The 24,975-nt window shown below is 28.2% G+C and overlaps 1 long non-coding RNA gene across 2 annotated transcripts; it reads right to left on the bottom strand.

The window, feature by feature from the left end:
* Positions 1 to 2,880: 2,880 nt before the first annotated feature.
* Positions 2,881 to 8,017, bottom strand: LOC149030780 (uncharacterized). Of its 2 annotated transcripts, none has more exons than XR_016178305.1 (3): positions 5,544 to 8,017; positions 4,938 to 5,393; positions 2,881 to 4,212 (listed from the first exon to the last, which is right to left on the bottom strand). It is a non-coding gene; the product is annotated as an uncharacterized LOC149030780 (long non-coding RNA). The 2 variants fall into 2 exon arrangements; XR_016178306.1 differs by having other exon boundaries at positions 4,938 to 6,556; positions 7,139 to 8,017.
* Between the last annotated feature and the right edge of the window lie 16,958 nt (positions 8,018 to 24,975).

Below are 24,975 nucleotides of genomic sequence, written 5' to 3'. Positions count from 1 at the left end.
TGCTTCGGGGCGCAATACATCAACTTGTCCGAGTGATTACGCAGCCCTTCTCCTATACCTTTACTATAGTATTCTCATTCCGAGTTAGGGGGGAGGGCAACCCCCTTATCGCGAATTAAATCTTACTCTCGTTCGGGGTTTTAGTTCGCAAAAAAAAAAAAAAAGATAAGAAAATTCACATTCACACACACACACATAAACATCGTTGTAGTCGTAATCGTCTTTCGTCCTTCGACAGGCTTGTTTTTCCTCCTTCTCTTCCTTTTCCTCCCCCTCTTCCTCATCCTCCTCCTCCTCCTCCTCCTCCTCCTCTTCATCATAGTCGTTGTCGTCGTACGTGGCTTTTTATTCGACGAATTTTTTGGGTTTTTTCTTTCTTTTTTTTTTCAAGACTCAAGACATGCTTTCGCCTAATCGAGTGAAAGTATATACTTCTTTGTATATATATATATATATATATAATCTTTATCTTTAGATTATTTTTTCTCCCCACTCTTCTCTTAGGACTCCCCACTCTTTCATTTATGTTAAATCGGTAATCTTCAAAAATACTTTACCGATCGTATTGAAATTTGGACACAATTTTGCATTCACATATAGCTAAGTTTTAATGACATTAATTTATTTATAAAATAATTAATTAATTCCTCATTTTATCATCATCTGAAAATTACAAACGATAATATTTGTCTGAGTATAGGTGTGTGTGTGTGTGTTAATAAAATAATTTGATAAATCTTATTAAATCTTATTTCAAAGATTATAATTTCATATGAATTATTTTAATACATTTTATTATCATCTTAAAAATTACAATTGTTACACAAAAATTACATGTTCGAATTTTCTAAAAGTACATACAGTACATAATAAAAAAAAAAAAAAAATTAAAAAATATAAAATAATTAAAAACAAAAACAAACACACCACACACTTTAATCTGTTTTAATTTTCTACAACTCTAATACAATGTTGTAAGATTTTGTTAAATCTATTAATAGATGAGAAAAAGTAAAACGAGACGTTTTAAAAAAAAAAAAAAACAGATAGAAAGAAAGAAAGAAAAGAAAGAAAGGAAAAAGAGGAAGAAAGGAAGAAAGAAAGAAAAAAATAAAAAGGGAAAAAAGGGAAAAGAGGGAAAAATCAAGTTCGTGGTAGTACTTTATCCAGCAGCATGGTTTCGAGAGCGTACGTTCAATGAACGAACGATCCTTTTCCAACGAACTCTTCCAACCGTAGCCTCACACACTCGACTACAAAAGTCAATACCAATGTTTACTCGGTAAATATCCAATGAAAAATAAGAAGGTAAATCGATCTCTTTGCACGAGTATTATTCATTTGATTTCTTTTTTTTTTCTTTTTTTCCTTCGTAGATAATCGGAAAATCTTTCTATCTAAGATGATAAATAAAAATTGATTGATAGAATTGTAATTAAAATTATACTGAAATTATTTGTTATTTCATTTGTCATTTTTTATATATAAATACAAAATTCTTATAATTTCATATACCTTGTATATATATTTGTATTATATATTTTATATTATATATATATATATTTTATATATTTTTTTTATACTATTTTATTATTTTATTATACTATTTTAACTATATTATTATATAGTTTATATATATATATATATATATTATATAATATAATACAATAATAAAATATTGTATATAATATAATATAATATTATATAATATTATTTTATATAATATAATATAATATATAAAATATAATATTTTTTATATAATATATATAATGTAATATTAAAATATAATTCGTCGTATACATATTAATAAAATATATATATGTCAACATTTATTATTTTTTTTTTTAATATTAAATTTATATACCACACAATTTTATACAATTAATTCCACTATACATTATTCTATACATTAATCACTTATAATACATATATATATATATATATATATATATATATATATATATATGTTTGTCTGTGAATATGAATCCTATTTGTAAGTTTGTAAGATAATTATTAAACAAGTGAAATATAAATAATGATTGTTATTTATTCATAGTAACAACTCTGAGACTAAGTTAATTAATCGATCAGACTAAAACAGTCACATTTGCAATCAACTATAGTAATGATTGCAATCATAGCTACACTTACGATCTCTCTGTCTCTCTCTGTCTCTCTCTGTCTCTCTCTTTCTTTTTGCGTATCCATCTACGTGAGTTGGTGCTCGTTCGTTCCGTGTAAAGAGCAGTCCCATCTTCAAGCTGCACTTCCGTTAATTGCACCAAAGTGGAACTAGAGAAGAGCACGTGCCAGGATCGTTTTAGAAACATCGCCTTTCCGCTTAATCAACACGCTACCCTTTTACTATACCAAAGTGCAACACGATTTCATTTATATTTCATTATATTTTAATATATAATATAATTAAATTTATTTAATAATAAATTATATATATATAATATATATATTTTATTATATAATATATTAAAATATATATAATATATATAGTATAATAATTATATTATATATTAAATATTAATTTTATATTTTATTATATTTTATTTTTTTATAATTTATAATTTAATAAAATTATTTAATAATAAATTATATAATAATATATATTTTATTATATAATATATTAAAATATATATATATAGTATAATAATTTAATATATTATATATTAAATATTAATATTGTATTTATTAATTTAATATTTGATATATTATATATTAAAATATTTTAATATATTATAATATATAATATAATAAAATTATTAAATATAATATTTAATAAAATTAAATAATAATAATTTTAATAATAAGTTATCTTATAATTTTTAAATTAAAAAAAATAAACCTATGAAATAACTTCTAATTTAAATAAACAAAGATATTTCGAAATAATTAATGAATACTTAAAAAAAAAATAAAACCCTCGAATTACAACGTAGTAGTAGTAGTAGTAGTAGTAGTAGTAGTAGTAGTAGTAGTAGTAGTAGTAGTAGTAGTAAGTAAACACTGTGTGATCCGAATACCAAGTAGTTGAAATTCACATGTTAATATCCTTAAAAAAACAATTCCTATAACAAAGATTTTATCTAATATCCTAATTTAATTCCTTTCAATCTTTAAAAATAAAAAAAAAATAAAAAGAGAATAAAATAAACGAAATATCGTATATTAGAAAAAAAAAAATTCTCAAATAATCACAAACTACTATTAACATAAACTTTGGAACTACGTATGTATATAAGAAAAAAAAAAAAAAAAAAAAAAAAAAAAAGAAAACCACCACATTTACCTTAACTTCCGTGAGACGATAATTCGTGTTAATTTTACAGTTATTTTCCTCCACCTTCCTCCTCCATTTGATTTTTTTTTTTATTTCTTTTTCTTTTTTTTTCTTTTTTTTTATAGTGCCAGCCACACACACAAACTCACACACAACCAACCAACCAACCAAGCAACGAGTTAGAACTCTTGTCTACTAGTGGTAGTAGTAGACTCGGTTAATTAAAACAAATGAATAAACATTAGGTAAAATACCCCGTTGCTCGTGCGTATTGCAACGCGTATCTACTACTATACTTTGTCTGTATTTCTATCTTGATTTCTTCTTACTTAGTGCTCGTCGTCCGTATTAAGGAATCGTATAAGTCCGTTGATATCGTCGATTGCAAACGACTACGACAACTACGATGAGAAAAGGTTGCAACGGGATGGATGCAACCAAAAGGATTTTGCATCGCAAACCATTAATCGAAGGATCTCGTAGAGTTGTCGAATTTACGAGGGACACATGGAATTGCATTCTAAACGGTATTTTATCTCATTCGATCGATCTTTCTTTTTCTTTTTTTCATGACCTCCCTATACACCCCCCCTGCACCCCCCTGCACCGTCCACCCCCTCCCCCTCTCACCCCGTCTTTCTTTTGACTTCCCGAATTCTCTTATCTCTTATTTTCGAGAGGGTCCAGCGGTTTCTTTTGAACTTTTTCTCGCATTATACCAAGTAAGATCTTCTTCGTAAGTGTTTTAACTAAAAGGAAAGGGATAAAGGGAAAGGGTAAAGGAGGTAGAAAAGGGAAGGGGGGTCGTTAATCGCATTGCATTTATCGTTCGGTATCCACCTCGTTCGTTGTACGTGTCATCGCGTACGTGGCATACCATTGGAAATTCCACGTAATGTGTGCCCGTGTGCTATCGGATCCTGTAATAAAAAAAAAATAAAATAAAATAAAAAAAAAAGAGAAAATAAATGTAAGAAAAAATATCGTACACTTTTTGTATTTTAACTAAATAAATATGATTTAAAAAATATAAATATAAATATATATATATATATATATATATATATATATATATATATATATATATATATATATATATATAAATATAATATTTCAAGTTAATGTTGTAAGTAAATGAGCAAACTTACTTTATGTTGTATTTTTCATTTATATTATAAATATTATATTAAATATAATAAAATTTTTATTAAATAATATATAAATTTAATAAATTTAATAATTTTCAAATAATTTTAAATTTAACAAATTAATATAATAAAATATAATAATTATAAATTAAATACATATATATATATATATATAAATATATTAAATAAACCGATATAATTAGTGTTAGCAAAATTTCTAGTTAGAAAAAAAAGTAAAAATTTGTTTAAAAATATTATTACAATGTTTTTATCGAATTCTATTGAATAAAACAACAAGAACAACAAGAACAACAAAATAAAATAAAATAAAATCTGTTATTCGACAAAGAGAAAATAACAGATCAGTATAATCCTGTGTCCTCACAGGGTTCAAATTATTATACACCCATGAAACAAGAAATAATCGTTGAAAAGCTTTTAAAAAAAAAAAGAAGATTTAAACTGCTGTTGCTATATTGCTGTTGATGTTGCTGTACCTGGTGGTGCTCTCGCAACGGTTCGTAATTAGTGGAAATAATTTCGTCGTTAATCGCGTCACGGGCCGACGACGGTCGTTCGTTTTTCTATTTTCTCTTTCTCTATCTAGTCTCTCTTTCTCTCTCTTTCTTTTATACTTGTTCGTCAGTAGCAGTAGCCACCACCACCATCACCATCACCACCTTCTCCTCCTCCTCCTCCTCCTCCTCCTCCTCCTCCTCCTCCTTCTTCTTCTTCTTCTTCTTCTCATCTAACGTTAGACCATAGTTTTCTTTTATCTTCCTTCTTCCTCGTTCCTCGTTCGTCGTTCATCGTTCATCGTTCATCGTGCCAACATTCTTGGTTCTTACGCGACTCTCTCTCAACGAACACCACTAACAACAACATAAAGAAACAAAAATCCAACCGATGACGATGAAAATGACGACGAAAAAGATATATGCTCTAAACGTAATCTAGAAAAAATTGAAAATAATAATAATAATAATTAATACTTATTAAATTGATAACTACAACGAGTTGAGTTATCAATCACGTATCATTCACATTTTATTTGAAAAAAAAAATGTTGACTGAAACGTATTACTACAAGGAAATCATCAAACCTTTTTAACCAGTTAACTATGGTCCACTGTTTTTAAAATGCACACCACTGTGTGTCATGTAAAAATCCACCTAATGACAAGTCGAACGATTAATATTATCAAATGAACTGAAAATAATTCAAATTAGTCATTTACAAATCTTCAATTTCTTTCTACTTTCTACTCCATCGTGAAATGTCATAATATGTTTCGTATTTCAAAAAAAAAAAAACAAAAATAAGTTACAATTTAAATACCAAATGGTTACTACTTTTAACACATGACGAGTATACTAGTCAGACACAAAATCCTGCTAATTTATACATAACGAGTATAAACGTGAAATTCACTTAACTGTATAATGATTGATCCTTTTTTTGACGATTTCATCCTGATTAGTAAACAAAGAGATTGTCAATGAAAATTGAAGATGAATGTTTGTTCTTATTGTTTTTTTTTTTTTTTTTTTTTTTTTTGTAAAAAAGGGTCTTCTTCCGGTGGCCTTGAATAACCAAAGTCACCGGAGAAGAGTTAGGATACGTCCTGGAAGAAGGACGAGCTACGAGATAGCAGTTAGCGGTGTAGAAGAGAATGCGTCGAGTGAGTAGGGAGAAAGGAGAGAAAGAGAAAGAGAGAAAAAGAAAAAGAGAAAGAGAAAGAGAGAGAGAGAGATCAAGAAGGAGAGAGCCACGATGGCTGCGATGGTGATGGTCAGTGGTTGTATACCGGTTAAGCCGTTCAGTGCTAGCCCGGCGTTCGTCACGGCTAAATCTTAAACCACTCAACTTACTGAATATCCGCGACACCAGATCGTATTTCACCTATCGAGAAACCCTTGTCTAAGATATTCTTCATTTACCTGAAACAAAACAACCTGTTTCAACTAACAACACACCTTTATCCATAACCCTATTATAATCGTACTTTCCTTATTATTATTATTATCAACCTTTAGTTTTGTTCCAATTAACGAAATTATCATCGTCACCATTTTCATCGTCATCTTCATTTGCGTTTTCAAATGCAAAGTGTTTCTATACGGTTTCAAAGAAAGAAAAAAATAAAAAGACTATACACACACACACACGAAAAAAAAAGAACATAATTGAATTAATATCGATCGTGCAATACTATAAAATAAATAAATAAATAAATAAACAATAAAACCATCATCGTCATAATTTTCATCTTCATTTCGTTTCGAAATACAAAAAGTGTTTCTATACGGTTACAAAAAAAGAAAAAAAAAACAAGAAAAAATACAAAAAATAGAAAAACTATACACAGACGAAAATAAAAAAAAAATAAACGTAATTGAATAAATAACAAAAATTTGTTAAAAAAAAAAAAAAAAAAAAGATAATAAATAAAGCGTCATCTTCATCTTCATATCGAAATATAAAGTGTTTCAATACAGTCTTAAAAAAAAAAAAAAAAAAAAAAAAAACAAATAAAAAATACAACCTTCTTCATCGTCATCGATTATCATTCATCGTCAGATTAATTTAGATTAATTTTGAAGAAAAAAAAAAAGAAAAAAAAGAAAAAAGGATGATAGAATTGAATCGTAAAAGATCGTTGTTAATATATTGACCAAAAATTAAGAAAAAACTAACACAAAATGGGGATATCATCATCATCATCATCATCATCGTCATACGTCAACGTCATCTTTGTCGTATTTGTTGTTATTGTTGTTGTTGTTATTGGAATCATCGAAGGGATTATCACAAACTTGGATATCGAAACTTCGAACAACGGCAAGCAGGTTAACGAAATTCGTGGTGATCGCGGATGAAGTGATCACTCGAAACGGACCAATCAAAGATCAAGGACCCGATCCCAGAGGAGTACCATCCTCCCCCCACAGGTATTCCCATTCTTCAATTTAACGATTAATCTATATTTTACGCTTTCTTATTTGTTTTTTTGTTATCATACTCCTTTCTCGTTTTATTATCATCAAATTAGATGACTATGAAGATAAGTATAACGATGACCAACACTTGTATTCTTTCTCTTTCTCTCGAATGAATGCACGTGACTCATCTCGTTAAGGGCGAGAAGTCAGGGAAGGGTCGAACGATGAACTCTTTCTCCCATTCTTCTTCTTCTTCTTCTTCTTCTTCTTTCATTCTTCTTTTTATTTTTTATTCTCCTTTTTTATTTATTGTTTTTTTTTTTTTTTTTATATTTGAACGAACAATCTCGGCTTCTGAACGGCATCTTCTCCTCGAATAAACCCAGTCATCTTTCTATCTTTCTCTATCTCTCTTTCAGATTTATCTTCTCTTTATTTTCTCTTTTATCTTTGTCGCACTACTATGATTTCAAGTTGATTCGCGTAGTTGCTCGTAAATACCGTAAAATACATCGAACGTGACTTATGTTCGTACAATCGCTAACCAACTATCACGTTTAATACTCGTACGGCTTCTTACGAGCCACCGTTGATCCTCCTCCTCCTCCTCCTCCTCCTCCTTCTTCTTCTTCTTCTTCTTCTCGTTCACCTCCTCCCAGTTTCCAATTATCCATTACCGTTTTCATACTTCCGTAATACTTTTCTCTATCTAGAGTTTATTAATAATGCGTTAATAACGCTCTCGTTCGTATTAGTCAGAAACTAAAGGATAGATATACTAATTTATATTTATCTTTATTTGTTATCTTTTTTTCTTTTTTTTGTTGTTATTCTTTAAGTATTTGTTTTACTATATTATTTCTATCAAATCATATATCGTTTCTTTATATTAATTATTAATTAATTTTTTGTTTACAAGTATACGTTACATTATTTTATTATTAATTAATATTTTTCATTATATCAATTGTATACTCACTAAATATAATTATTTATTATAATATTAAAATATATTAATTATTATTTATTATCTATTAATAAATATAATATATTTAATTATTTATTAATATATATATATATAAAAATATGTAAAATAAACCCTAGTTCTATTTGATTGTTAATAATTAAATATTTTTATTATTTTTCTATAATATTATTAGTTCATATATTTTTGGTTGTTTTTTTTCTTTTCTATTAATATTTCATAGAACAATAGAGATTTTGATGCAATAATTTAACACACTTTATTCTTCGTCAATTTATTTCTTTTATTCTTTTTCTCTTCCACGTTATCTACCCTTACTTTCGTACGATATATAATACCCTTACTTTCGTATGATATATATATATATATATAGGCTTTATTGAGTTTATCAATATAGTATAGTTCCCTGATATTATCCCGTTCATTCGTGAATTCACTATGATCCTTTCTCAGCTTCCACGCTTACGCTAAAAGTCCTTACACGTTCGTGCCGCTTCTAATTTCGAATTACATTCGCTATGCACGTCTTACGTTTTCTTCTTTAAAACCGTTAGACGTTCGTGAGAATTGTAAAACAAAAAAAAAAAAAAAAAAAAAACAACAACAACAACAAAAAAAGAACCTCCCCTCTCTTTCGTTTGCAACATTTTTCTATTCCAATATAACGAAAATTATGATTATATGATTAATCAACTTTCCAGTTCCTAATGCCAATTAATAATAATAATAATAATAATAATAATATTAAAAAATTGACAAATTAAATGTTATTGTTAAAGTCTTATCGTAAGTTGAATAACCAAAACGATTAGTAAGTTAATTACTATTACATGGATGTATACACACAAGCATTAGGTTAATAATATCTAACTCAGTTGCGGCGCCGTGTTACAGGTAAGAAAACGCAGGTAGTAAGTACTAGGCCTGATTGCTGGTACTATATCGATCTAAAACTTGCTTCTTCTTCTTCTTCTTCTTCTTCTTCTTCTTCTTCTTCTTCTTCTTCTTCTTCTTCTTCTTCTTCTTCTTCTTCTTCTTCTTCTTCTTCTTGGCACGTACCCATTCCGAACGGGTCGAGAAAAGTTTCCTCCTCTTCTTCTCTTCTCTTCTTCTTCTTCTTCTTCTTCTTCTTCTTCTTCCTCTTCTATTTCTATTTCTTTTTTTCTTTTCTTTTCTTTTCTTATTATTTTTTTTTCTAGGCTCGTACAACGGGATACCTGTACGGTGGCTCGATTTCGCGCTTATCGCAACAAAAAAGGACTCCTCTCGCTTTTTGCATTCTTCTATACATCCACGTAGCATTAAACATACTCATTCTCTCCTCCTTTACTACCTCCTTCCTCCCTCCCCTTTCTTCAAGTTATTTCACCTGCGAGTATGACGAATAACACAGTGATACATAATGTGTGTCAATAATTTCATTGAATTTCAAATCATATTATAATCATATAATAATTCCTATTAAAATGATTTGTTTGTTTTTCTTTCTTTTTTTTTTTTTTTTTTTTCTTTTGAAATTTAACCAGTTTATTGTAAAATTTAGTTTCAAAAGATCACCACAGGATGCGGAATTAAAAACAAGCAACGACGTTTATACACGTCGAACGCATTACAATAGTGATTTGGTTCAACGTGTATTCACGTCGAACGCACTTAACTTGTTAACATAACTAATTCCTTTTTGTCATATATTATTCGTTAAAATTATTTTAATTATAAATTATTAATTATTAATCATTATATAGGATTATATATTTAAGAATTTTTTTTATGAATTTTGATCGATTAAGATATGCTTACTTAAAGATTGATAGATTAATTCATTTATTAATTCTATTACTATGTCCCTACTATGAGAAATGAAAGTTCTTTTCACCTTTAAGCTTCTTCTTCTTCTTCTTCTTCTTCTATTCATATTCTTTCTTCATCGATCAATCTTTCCTATGTTTTTTTATTTTTTTTTTGATTTTTTTTTTGATTGAAATATTAAGGTTTTACTAGGTGTGGAGTATTTTGCTTCAAAATTCAATCCTTGAATGTTCGAGTAGAGAAAAACAATTTTTTTTTAAACATATATATATGTATAGGAAGGTTGGTTTCTCCCATGAATATTTATAACAGGCACGTATATAAAATCGTAAATTAAACACTCGGTATAAAGATAAATTTTCCATTGTCTAAAAAAAAAAAGTCGTGCACTTTCCTACGATTTACGAGGATTGATTGATCGACCGATCGATCAGCGTTTTAATCGTCCAGAGAAAGAGACCCCCTCTCTACCCCCTCACCTATAGAGAAAGCAATGAGAGGAGAGAAAGAGAGAGGGTAGGAAGGAAGACGAAGAAAAAAATAAAAAAAATAAAATAAAAGATTGATGAGAAGCATATTCCAAGTAGTTGCGTCTTTGCAAAAGATGATACAAACAAAAGAAAGAGAGAAAGAGAGAAGAAAAATTATTTTAGTGTAATAATAATATATATAAATAACTATATATATATATATATATATATATATATATATATATATATATATATATATATATATATATATATTATTTAATATTTTTTATATTTTTATATTTTACTATTTGACAATGACAATTTTTAATTAATAATATTTCTATCAGAGTTTTTCTTATATCCTCAAGGAGTAACCTAATTACCCTGATTAAATTTTAAAATTTGACCCACACACACACACAATCAATTTTATATATATATATATATTGGTGTATTTTTATAATACTAATTTTGGATAAGACAATCCTTAGTTAAGGATCACGTGCGAAATCACTCAAGTGCTTCCGAGTTTACGAACAAACCACCTCGTAGTACCTTTTCCTAAGTCATCCTAGATGCTAGTAGTAGTAGTAGTAGTAGTATTAGTAGTAGTATTAGTAGTACTTTTAGCCCTCAGGTAATTTAATTTATGTCCTTCCTGGTACGTCGAGTGGCAATGCACCTTGCTCCGTTTAATAAGCGGGCGTAACAAAGCCCGGAGGAAACGGACGGATGATTAAGGGGAATAGTAGAATGTGCAAGCGAGCAGAAAGAGAGAAAAAGAAGGACAGATAGATAGATAGAAAGAGAAAGAAAGACAGAGTGAGTGAGAGAAAGAGAGAGAGAGAGAGAGTGTACAAATCTTGAAAGTCTTAGCACCAAGGACTTTGGTTACCAGCATCTTTAGAAAAATTTGAACAAAAACCTTCCTTAGAAAAATTTGTACGAAACTTTGTTGGATTCATCTTTTCATTGTTCATCTGCAATTCGTGTCTCAGATTTTTATTTATACAGTAATGTATAAATGATATTGAACATGGTTCGTTAAATAAAACCTTGATTCATTTGTTAAACAAACTAATTTGAAAATATTCCAAACCTAAGATTCAAAATTTTGTCATTGGTTAGCTCTTACAAGATGTTTTATATTTTTTTTATTTATTATTATTATTATTAACAAACAATTAGAGATATACTAAATTTATTGTTGAATAAAAAAAAAACAATTATTAAATTTATTAAATTAATTACTTCGAAATAAAATTAAAATTAATTATACCATTAATCATTTGATCGATAAAAATTCGTATAAGAATTTTTTTTTTTTTTTAATTAAATTAAATTTTATAATAATAATAATAATAATAATAATAATAAAAATAATGAACTGTTAATGCATAGGAAAAAAAAAAAAAGAAAATGTGAAACTATGAAAAATGAACGAATCATTTCCTTACTAAAACCGAGATTAATTAATTCAACGCGTCATACGTCGAACATAACCTTAATTACGATTGATAGTGAATTATACAAAATTGTATAATATGTTAAAGAACTTTAGGCGCCGGATTAGGTATCTTGTATCTATCGTATGTCGTGAATGCAATTTGTTCTATCGTAGACAAGTTGGCCGATTCATTAACCGGCACCTTAGAGAACCAACTATGACCCCAGTCCTATTACAACCTAACAGAGAACTATGACGCACAATAGGGGGAAAAGGCGCTTAACCTTTTACGGCATCACATGTGTCTATACATATGTATGTATGTATGTATGTATGTATGTGTATGTATATATTTGTAAGTTCTATCCCATTTATTTCATTCTACAAATCCACCCCCCTCCATTCTAGAATCTTTCCTATTTTCTCTCCTTAACATTAATCCCCAATAATGGCGGGAAATTTGAAATTGAAAAAAGTTACTATGTAAAATTGAGCAATTTATTTTTCTACATTTTCATGACCAATCTTTTCACTTGTTGGACACCCTTTACGTTGTTTACTGTTAAACAATGAAAAAAAAAAAAAAAAAATTGTTGCTTCGTGTTAATTTTTATTTATTACTATTGCAAAAATATATTATTTTACGTATATATGTAATAATATATAAATATATTACATATTATAATATGATTATAATTAACATTATATTTCAAATTTCATTCAAAGTAATTTAATCATTTAATTTATAATATATATATATATTTATATTATTATTATATTTATCTATTTGAAATTAAATTAATTAGTTTTTTTTTCTTTTTTTTTAATCACCTTAGTGTATAGTATAACATTCTAAGTTAATCGATGGAAAGTTAATTACCAACGCATTACACATGACTCTTTTGTTTTTTTCAATTCTATCCCTTTCTCTCTCTCTCTCTCTCTCTCTTTCTCTCTCTCTCTTTCCATCTTTATCATCATTGTTCTCTCTTCTGTCATTTTTCATCGCAAATGATTCCGTCATAAACGATGCGGTCGTATAACGGTCATGGAATTGCCTTGCAACGCTAATCGCCGAGAAGAAGACGACTACTTCACGAGATGATCGACCGAGGGAAGATGGAACGGTAGCAGAGGAGCACCTATTTGCTCGCAAAACAACATTTTCATCAAATCATAGAAAAATATTTCCTTAACCATCTTACAAATTCTTTACTTTTTATTCATATCTATTTTATATATATACATATATATATAAAATATTTCATCATCATCATCATCATCATTATCATCATTTCATTTTTGTTTTGTTTTGTTTTGTTTTTTCTTTTTGGCTAACATATATTAATATGAATATTTTATTTATTATAATAATTCATTCATTATGGTTTATCTTATTATCTAAATTGTTCTATTTAAATCGTAATGTGTAAAATGTAAAGATAAAGAAAGTTTCTTTGTGTTCAACCTCCTTCGGATCAACGTCCTTGTCGTGTGTGTTCGCACTTTTAGACGGTAAACTCTCAAGATTCGTTTTTAAGAAATTTTCTCACGTGCATGAAACGACACGTGTTCGGAAAGACTAAAGATAAGGTAATAATAAGATAGAAAAAGAACGTTGGTAGGTAAGGTGTAATAAAATTCTCTTTCTCTCTCTCTCTCTATCTCTATCTCTATCTCTCTCGTTCATTCGTCATCGAAATTTCCGAGACCCTTTCAGTATCATCTCAATTTTAAATAATATCTTAACAAATCTAATCAGATAATTGATCCTGTTGAACTTTTCGTCCTTCTATTAAGACTTCTTCAACAACTATAAAATACATAATTACATAACCTCAAAAATACATAATTCTTCCAAATATACAATTCTTTGTATCATGCTGAAAAAAATCAGATCATATTTGTTTTGATCCTGTTGAACGTTTCATCTTTTTATAAGAACTTCTTTAGCAACTATAAAATCATTACATAACCTCAAAAATACATAATTCTTCTAAACCCTAAATATATAATGATATTTTTTTTATTTATATCTCGATCATCAATTACTAAGGACATGCATTATATATTTTTTAACACATAAATCAAACCTAGCACTAATAAATCGTGATTAATTACAAAATTCATTTGTAAGATCATAAAATTTTTATATTTTATGCAGAAAGGTTTAACGATCTTTCAAAAAAGGGTCCTAGAATATTTCTAAGAATCTAACAAAAGCAACCAGATAATAAAATCGTTGATCGGTAGTAGGTCATAGCTTGAGAGAACATCTTTTTTTGTATTACCAGTTAGTTGGATGTTGCAAAGAGTAAGTTAACAAAAAGAAAGAGAGAAACAGACAGAAAGAGAGAATAAGAACAACAACAAAAATGTATAAAAAAAAGAAAAGGAAAGAAAAGAGAGTAAAAGAAGAACAGAACAGTACAGTACAGTACCAGAACAAAACAGTATAGTGCAGAACATAGCATGCGGTGACAGTTTTCTACTGTTTGCTTGTTGACCTTGCCCCAGAGAGTGAGAGAGAGAGAGAGAGAGAGAGAGAGAGAGGAGTCCTCCTTCTTCTATCAGAACACACTATTCGAAAGATGTAATAGTGTGTGAGTGTGTATGTGTGTGGAACAGTTTCTTTAGGTTCTTCTTGGCCTTAAACTGGACTTAACGGTCCACGGTCCAGTCCGATCTCGAATGACTTTGGTATCGGTGGAATATCTTGACGGGTTTGCCGCACACACCAACAAGAAAGAAAGAAAGATAAATGGATGGATATATAGATAGATAAAAAAGAAAAAGTAAGATAATATGAGTGAGGTCGAGGATCGATTCACGTCGGCAACAACACGATTGCTATTTGGTTTTCACGCTAGAACGAACATAGGACATCATTAAGATGAAGAAATATATCCAATCCAAATTTCATGATGATGTTCATTGTCTCACTTCATCTTATTTGTCTTTTTCTTTTCATATTTCGTTTGATTTGATTTCATCATTTCCAACATAATTATTATTTAATTCATTATTTATTCATTTTCTTTCTTTCTTCTTCTTTTTTTTTTCATTTCATTTCATTTGATTTGATTTGATTTGATTTGATTTGATTTGATTTGATTTCATCGTTTCCAACTAAATTGTTCCCTAAGTTCTTCATTCATTTCTTTTTTGCTCATCTCATCTCATCTCATCTAATCTCATCTCATTTAATCTCATTCTTCTTCTACTGTAAATGCGTGTCACTTTTTATCGAACGACTTGTGAGAGAAGACCCCATGTGGGAAGAGACACACATACACACATACACACACACACACACGCACACATGGTTGTCAAGTAACACGAGATCACGGCCCAGTTCTTCCTTTGACCGTGTGCAAGGCACACGCTTATAACCGTTGTTTCCTATCTTTTTTTTGTTTATATTTGTATTATTTTATTTTACTTGTATTCTTACACACCTTTTGTGTGCTTATACCTTTTGAATAGTTATAATATATTACACGTAAATCAAAATAATGACACTGGGTATATTATATGTGTGTTGGTTACATTCAATCTCATGCTTAGAATCTTGTTACATGTTTTTCATTTTTATTTTATTTGTTAAAAAAAAAAAAAAATTATAAATCAAAACGAAATGTATGTGTGTGTGTGTGTGTGTGTATGGAGAATCGTGGTATGGGAAATCAAATAAGAAATGTTTTTTTTTTTTTTAAGCAAAATATGACACACGATAAGTTTTAAAACTAACAAACATTTTTATCAGATATTTTTGCATTGTCAGTTTTCTCATTCTTCCATACGTTCTTCTTATTGATCGAGAGAGAGAGAGAGAGAGAGAGAGGGTTTTTTTTTTTAATACGTAGAAATACATTTCTTACTGTTACCAACAAAACTTCGATTTCCTATTTCACGATATCTTAGACGCACCTATATCGAAGATGGAAGTTCTCAGATACGATTCTAACTCGTCTTACCGTACCAACATACGAGATATAAACTTTCTTTTTAAAGTATATAAAGAAACAAGTATACAAGATATGTATCGTTTTCTACGAAATAATGTCTGGCCTTTGCACTAACTAGAAAATGTTACTTATACTAACTTAAAGTCATATTTTAATATATATATATATATATATATATATAATGTAATATACCAATCCTACATAATATATAGTATATAATATAGTATAATATAGAGTATATATATATAATAAAATTTATTTTTTTATATTTTTATAATTATGTATATAATATTAATTATATTAAATATTAATATAAAAATTTTAATATAATTTAATATTAATTTATATTATTATTATTTTTTTAATATTAATTATATTAAATATTATTATATTATATTATATTATGTATATCTCTTTTTATTTTTTATTTTTTTTTTTTTTATTATTATTTTTTGTTCCCGAATCCTCCCTTTTATTCTGTTCTTTTTTTTTTTTTTTTTTACAATTTACCACGAATAATATCGTGACGATCAAAGTAACGCGACACTCCGATTCCCATCATCTTTTTTTTCATTCTTCTTCTTCTTCTTCTTCTTCTTCTTCTTCTTCTTTTCTTAACTTCAAACCCACAAAAAAAAAAAAAAAAAAAGGAAACGAAACACTGTTCTCCCCCCACGCCTTTAGCCTTTCTCATTTTTTTTATTTTTTTATTTTTTTTTTAATTCAATTTCTTATTTTTTTTTTTTTTTTTTTTTTTTTTTTTTTTGTTATCTGAACGATGAGAAAATGAGAGACAGTAGCAAAGAAGATGGCACGCTCTTTGAAAGCCTCGAGGGATGATTAAAAAGCAAAAGAGGAGAACAAGGAGATAAGGGGAATGGGGATAGCAGGGTCTACAAGAGAAATTGGGTCCTGGGAGAAGGAGGAGTAGAAAGACATGGCCCTTTGGGGGCCCTGTTTTTCTTTAGGGGAGAGAATCGGTGCTAGCACGACAAATTATCAAAAAAAAGTAGGAACGCGTTAAAAAAAAAAAAAAAAAAAGGAGAAAGGAACTAAGGTATCTCTCTTTTTGAGATGAACTCTCGAAGGAGATGGGAGGGAAAAGGTAGAAGAGGGATGAGGTAGAAAGGGGGGAGGAAAGATGGGGGGGAGGAAAGGGGGGAAGGACTCGATCGAACGAGCAAACGCGACTCCGAAGACGTCGATGACCCGGTATGCGAAACCAGAATTCGGTGACAACGTGGAGAGAACCCGGTCTTCTACCCTCCTATCCTTTTTTTTTATTTTATTTTATTTTATTTTATTTTATTTTTTTTACCTCCACGCCACATTCCTAACGAAATACACAAGTGTATCCCCGTTTTCTACGTATTCGATGTAATAAAAACAATTTGCAAAAAATGATTTCTCTGAATAAGGATAAAACAACAATAACAACTACCATAAGAGAAGAAATCCTATTAGGATGATTCGTAAAATTAAAAATTCGTAAATATAACTGTATTTTTGTAATAAATACAGTCAAATTTGCAAACGTGTTATTAAAGATTATTATAAGCTCAAATATACAACGTAGTGTTAACCCCATTACCCGCCACAATACGAAAATGCAAATAAAAAAATATTAAATTACTGTATAATATTATTCATACTAACCAATACCTGTATAACTATCATAACAAGGAATCCTTTTAGGATGATTCGTAAAATTAAAACAACACAAATATAACTGTATTTTTATAATAAATACAGTTAAATTTATTTAACGTGTTACGACAGATTACTGTAAACGCAAGTATACAAACGTAATGTTAACCCATAACCCGCCACAATACAAAAATGCAAATAAAAAAATATTAAATTACTGTATAATATTATTCATACTAACCAATATCTGTATAACTACCATAACAAGGAATCCCTTTAGGATGATTCGTAAGATTAAAACAACACAAATATAACTGTATTTTTATAATAAATACAGTTAAATTTATTTAACGTGTTACGACAGATTACTGTAAACGCAAGTATACAAACGTAATGTTAACCCATAACCCGTCACAATACGAAAATGCAACCAAAAAAATTAAATTACTGTATAATAATATTGATACTAACCAATATTGGCATATTTGAACTGGAATTCTTGGATAATACCAAAATAATTATTAACAAAATTAACATTGCAAAACAAAATACAAGCAAATATCGAGAAATAATATTTAGTCACATTTATTTAAATCAACATGTCTAATTTTAGTCTTGTTTTAATCTCTAGTTATCTGTATAAATGACCAGTTTAAATCCTACCAATCGATAAGTAAGTAATACGATTATAGAATGTATAAGGAAAACGTGAGTTTAATTATAGAAATGCAATTATAAATATAGTTCGTAAACTAGGATTAAAGAATTTAAATGTATATATAAGTAAAAAGAATCCTTTTTTTTTATTATTATATAAAATATAGAAAGATATATATATATGTAATATATGATAAGATAATTGTTAATCCAGTTTTTCTTGACTAAATATAAAAACTAAAGAAATCATATTACTTCTACAACAACAAAAAAGACAAAAAAGTTATTGAGATACCAAATCCGGAATTTCCACATTCAATAATACCGATCACGAAGGTTTTACAGTGTCAATACCAATTACGTCAATCAATCTCTCTCTGTCTTTCTCTCTTTCTCATACATAATCTCATCATCTAACTGATTGGAAAAGTATCGTATTTTTGTTTAGCAATGTAACCAGATATATTCCTTATGGGAACGAGTAGGTGTTACTCTGAACGTCGTCGTAAGATTACTCGTATCATGGAAAAGGTAATTCCGATACCGGTCGAACGAACTCTATGTGAACCAGCTATACAACTATAGTTGTGTATAAGGATCGATAAGAAGGTTATGTTTTATTTCTACCTCATTTCTCTTACTCGTAACTAGCGATGGAAAATGATATAGTCTTATAAGATCAATGTATCGATTCTTTACGAGTTGACACGCGAGTTGAAAATTGCAATGAATTATATTTTATCTATCTTCTTCATATATTTGTATATGTGTGTATGTGTGTGTGTGTGTGTGTTTGTATGTTTTTTTTTTTTTTTAATTATTTATTTTATTTTATTTTAGTAATTATTATATACCCTAATTTATATTATTTTATTGCTAATAATAAAAAACGTGTTACATTAAAGATCAACTATAATTAATTTTTATATATTAGAAAATAACAATATGTGTGTATGTATATACATGTGTTTTTCTTTATTTTTTTTTTTATAATTATATATTTTTAATTATCTTTTCTATTTTATTTAATTAATTATTCTATACATTAATTCATATTATTTTTTTATAGGTAATAATTAAAAACGTTTTACAATTAAAGATCAAAATCATAATTGACTTTTATCTATTAGAAAAGTAACAATATGTTACATTTATACACAACACACATACACAACAACTACTTGTAAAATAACAGAACAAAAGAAAAGGCTAGTTATCGCGTTAAAATGAATTTTACTGACACGAGAGAGAGAGAGAGAGAGAGAGAGAGAGAAAGAGAGAATGTTTAGTTCGGTCTGAAAACATTGTGTTCGGCTTTCGATTTGACTTGGTAAGGCACTCGGAAACGTCAACGCGTTTCACGCCACATAAATCAAGCTACATTAAATCCCCATAGTGATGGTGATGGTGATGGTGATGGTAATGGTGGTGGTAGTAGTGGTACGCGCTTTCAAAGAATGGCTGCGCATGTGGGTCGATTCCACCTGATTTATGCAACCGTTTGACTCTTATCCGCCAGGAAAAGAACGTTAGGTGAAAAACTTGTAAAGCTTATATGAGACTATTTATGTACTCTTTTAAAACATAACCTCTACTACTACTAAAAGTATATTTTATATATTTGATATGAATTTTTGTCAATGTTTATTGTTGTTGTTGTTGTTGTTGCTTTTTTCTATCAGGAATTAATCGTCAAACGATTTCAAATTAAATTCTCACCTATTGGATGATGTGATATGACAAAATAATAATTTATTCTTTGTTATTTACTTAATTTTATAATTAATAAATAAAAATAACATTATAAATAAATCAAATAATAAATCGTCGATATTTGTTTAACAAACCAAAGACAAATCGTCAAATGTCCATCCTACGTGATATGATACTTTATCATTTCTTAATTTTATAATTAATTTACAACAATAAATAAATAAATAAATAAATAAATAAATAAAAAGAAAATTATATAAATCTGTAATAAATATAAAATACAAATTAAATAATAAATATGAAATATTTGTTAAACGAAATACAAATCCAAAAACTATTGTAAATTAATTTCCAATTATGTAAACGTTGTACAATATAAAAATTAAATAATAATTATTACTAAATCGTAGAATAGTGGAATCCTAGAATTTCATTCACGTGACGATTTGATCATGAGGATTCATATAGGAAGAAAATACAAAAAAAAAATAAAATAAAATAAAAGAACAAAAAAGTAAAAGAAGAAAAATAAGAAGAGGAGGAGGAGGAACGACACGGCTGAACGGTCCAGCATGATCGCACGCGTTTCATTAAACCGTTACGGTATGACGATTTCTTTTCTTGAGCTCGATAAACACGTGATGATGTTCGACGATGCGAGTATAAAGCCGTTCCGACGTGATATATATATATATATTACATATATATGTATAACAGTTCGATGATTCCTTAATACGTTCTAAATTATTTTCTTAGATATCGTTGAACAATTCTTGAAAAATAAAACAAACAAACAAACAAATTCGTAAATCTAATTAACCCATTGAGTGATGAATACTTTTACTGAAAATATTTTGTAGAAATAATATCAATTAATTATTAATCAAATTTTAATAATAAATTATATTTAATAATTAAAGTTTTATTTATATGAATATAATTTAAATAAATATTAGATACTTACGTATTAACGCCACAGCAGCCAAAATTCCGCTAATGCGCCAATTAAGAGCAATCTTGTTGTTCGCACACAACAACTTTATTGTTTGCACACAGCAACGGTCAGGGTTGCGTCAGGGTTATGGCGACAGCATCAAGTGAAAGAAAATAGAGACTGTTTTGAATCTATATGTTAAATTCTATATCTGACAATTTTCTACCAAAAAAAATATAAAGTTTATCGTCTACAAAAGATTTGGTACAGAACAGAAACCCTGACACAACCCTGACTCAACCCTGACGAAAACCTGACGCAACCCTGACGGTTGCTATGTGCAAACAACAAGATTGCTCTTAATTGGCGCATTAGCGGAATTTTTGCTGCAGTGGCGTTAATACGTAAGTACCAAATATTATATTATTTTACATTAATATTAAACAAATAAATATATATATATATATATGTCGAACGACCACGCTAGTAATTTTTACCAAACGCATATATGCGCCCATAATATTCAACGGGTTAAACATACTGATAACAATCAATCATGTATCATAATTACAGATAAATAATACAATACATCGATCGTATTACGTTAAACTACGATAATTGTATCAATTACTTTACGTTCATTACAAAATTGTTCCATTTTATTTCATTTATTGTCGATGAAAAAAAAAATAACGTAAAGTTTTAGTTAGACACTGATTAATCACACTCTTACGATTTAGAAAATACCGTGCGAATGAGATTGTGTAATGAGAGAGAGAGAAAGAGAGAGAGAGAGAGAAAGAAACTAGAAAACAATACCTAACATTAGCACAAGTGTGGCCTTAAGAAAAGAAAAGAAAAGAAAAGAAAAAGAAAAAGAAAATAATAATAACAATAATTGGCTTAACGCCCACGGCCGAGGTAGCGGTATAATAACTCGAGAAAGTAAAAGTTGTATGAAGTTGTTAACGGTAGTAATCTTGGATCGTCAAAGTTAAACTATGTCCGGGCATGGTACTTTTAATGGACAGACCAACACAAGTTGCTACTAGAAAACGTAAACTAAACTTTTCTTTTTCAAACATTTCTTACAATGTTTTAATCCCAACAATTTCAACAGTAATCCAACACTTGGGCCCATAATTATGAAATTGGTCTAACCATAAATCAAAATTTAAAACAAAAATCAGTTCATTAGAGGTTATTTCACATGACATTACTTTTGAAAGTAAATTAATTTCATATGATATTATTCAAAAGTGAACCCCGTTAGAATAATTTTTGTTATTTTCAATATTATTCTAGAATTTTAAATGTAATTCTTTTCAATATTTAAGAAACAAGAGTTAGGTTAGATATATGGAGAATAGAGGTCAAGAGTAACATCTCTATATATGAAAAGTGTTCGTCGAAATGCATTCAATTAGTGTGGCGCCACAGTACTTAGAGAGATTTACGCCCACTTGGATAACATTTTACAACACAAATTATACCCATAAATATTTTGTTATTCACATACTTTTTCATAAAATATTAAATGATAATAAAATCAATAAACGTACTATTCACAATTCACGAAATAAAATCACTCTAGCTACACGTTTTCTCATAATGATTCTTTAAGGTTATGTTTACTACATTATTACATAACTCGGCATACTTCAATTTCGTTTACAATTGCTACATTTATACCCATACCTACTAAGTTCACCAGCGCCATTCTGGAAGGTTTTTGAACTGTTATTTTCAAAAAACGCTGGACACTTTTTCACATTTTCTTCTATAAGTGATGTTACTCCTTACCTATACCCTCCATAGTTAGATACAAGAGTTAGGTTAGACCCGTTAGGATAATGTTTGTTATTTTCAATATTATTCTAGAATTTCAAATGTAATCCTTTAAAATATTTAGGAAACAAGAGTTAGGTTAAACCACTTTCATAATTATGTAGACATATATGCCTCCCAGCATCATTCCGTTTAGTTACAAGTGTGTTTACTTCAAACTGATCTGTAGGGAATGCGAGTTGTTAATCGCAAAGTAGGTCGTAACGCACCAAGATCGACTTATAAAGAGGGCTTCGGTAAAGCGATAAGTCAGGTGCATTCAGGTCTCGTCGGTTTTGTCTCTTTCTTTCTTTCTTTCAACTGATTACTTTACATCCGTCTTCTTTTCTTCGACGTCTTTGTCGACGTTGACCGACGACCGGACGCGGACCCTCGTCGCGAGCAGACAATTTCACTCACTTGGTAAAGTAAAAGAAAAATCAATAGTGAAAGAAAATTCGTATGTGTGAACGAAATTATTATTATTATTATTTTTTTTATATAAAAGATAAATCTAGATTTTTTTTTCGATAAGATTACGATTAGATAATTATCTAGATATTTTTTGTTGACAACTAAACCGTTTACTATTTGTGTTAAGCTTTTCAAAAACATATAGAAATAAAATTGTAATTATAGTTAAATTAAATTAAAATATATATATTATTATTATTATTATTATTATTATTATTATTATTATTATTATTAACATAATGGAATATTTAAATTGCTAAATATAATTTAACTAAATTGGTTAAAAAAAATGGTTAACAATCCTAACCTTAATTTCTTTATTTTGTATTTTCAACAAATTACAATGAAATCTTCATTTTCATTAAAATCAATCCTATACAAAATAAATACCTAACCTAAAAATAACTAACCAATTTAATACTTAATTGACACGTAAATGAATTAACTTTTAATTTAATTACGTACACGACTGAAACAATTAAATTACTTTGTTATCACTTCTACGAAGATTGAATTTAAACATTGATCAGTATGTTAACTAATAGTTAAAGTTAGTATACATAAGAATAAGATTAAAACCCGTGATAAATTCGATAGTTCTCGTTCAGCTATTATTCTAACGCACTTTACATTACCAATCTTTCATTCTGAACGCGTAGAAATCGCTTGGCAAATCCCATCGACAACTTGGTGCATTATAATTCCGTCTGTCGAGAGCGAAAACGCGACATTGAGCTTCGTACTTTGGCATGCTTCCGAGACACGTGAAAGGAACGTATTCGCATTAGGTATGCTTATTAACAGACGAGAACTTAGAAGACGTAAGAAATGCACATTTCTTCGTTTACGACTAACTTATAAGAAGAAAAGGAACAAGAATATTCAAATATTATACTTTAACTAATTGTAAAAAGAAATTTATAATGGATTTTAATTGTTCTCAAGGACATTTTAATACTATATATATATATATACTAGGATGCTCCTGTAACGCGTTGCTGTGGCTTTGTTTAATATAATTTTAATATAATTTAAATTAATTAATAATTAGTAATTATTAACTATATTACTATAGTTTAGAATTTAATTATTAATTATTAATTATACAAATTATTAAAATATAATAATAATAATATAATTCTATATTAACTATATACTACTATAATACTATACTACTTTTTGTAAATGATAACAACACACAAAATAATAGCACAATTAGATTATAAAAAAATAAGATTAGTTATGCTATATGTAACTCTGAAAAAATTGAATTGTAATACACCGCCATCTATTGAAAATTTTAGTACCTATAGACCTAGATAATCCCTAAATTGGCGATAAAAAAATACAAAATAAACGCGATAAAAACTATCCTATATTTTAAGTTGACAAAAATAATACAAAATACACAAAATTTCATTAAGATAGGTTGAATAGTTTCGATATTATTCGTGGACAAACATATTGTGACTACTACACACACGACAATTAATAACTTTTAATTTAAATGATATCTAATTAAAAAAATATGTATAATACCTTTTCTTTTTTTATCAACATGATAAAAAGATACGATATCAAATGACAATAAATTGTCATTGTCAAAGATAAAGAGAAAGAAGACTTTGACGCGAATGGTTCGACTAAAATGGATGACATTG

The sequence above is a fragment of the Polistes dominula genome, unplaced genomic scaffold (genome assembly GCF_049000335.1).
Source record: "Polistes dominula isolate Pdom_NZ unplaced genomic scaffold, Pdom_raw_medaka contig_24, whole genome shotgun sequence".
NCBI classification, from domain to species: Eukaryota; Metazoa; Arthropoda; class Insecta; order Hymenoptera; family Vespidae; genus Polistes; species Polistes dominula.
This window is presented reverse-complemented; position numbering and strand designations above follow the sequence as displayed.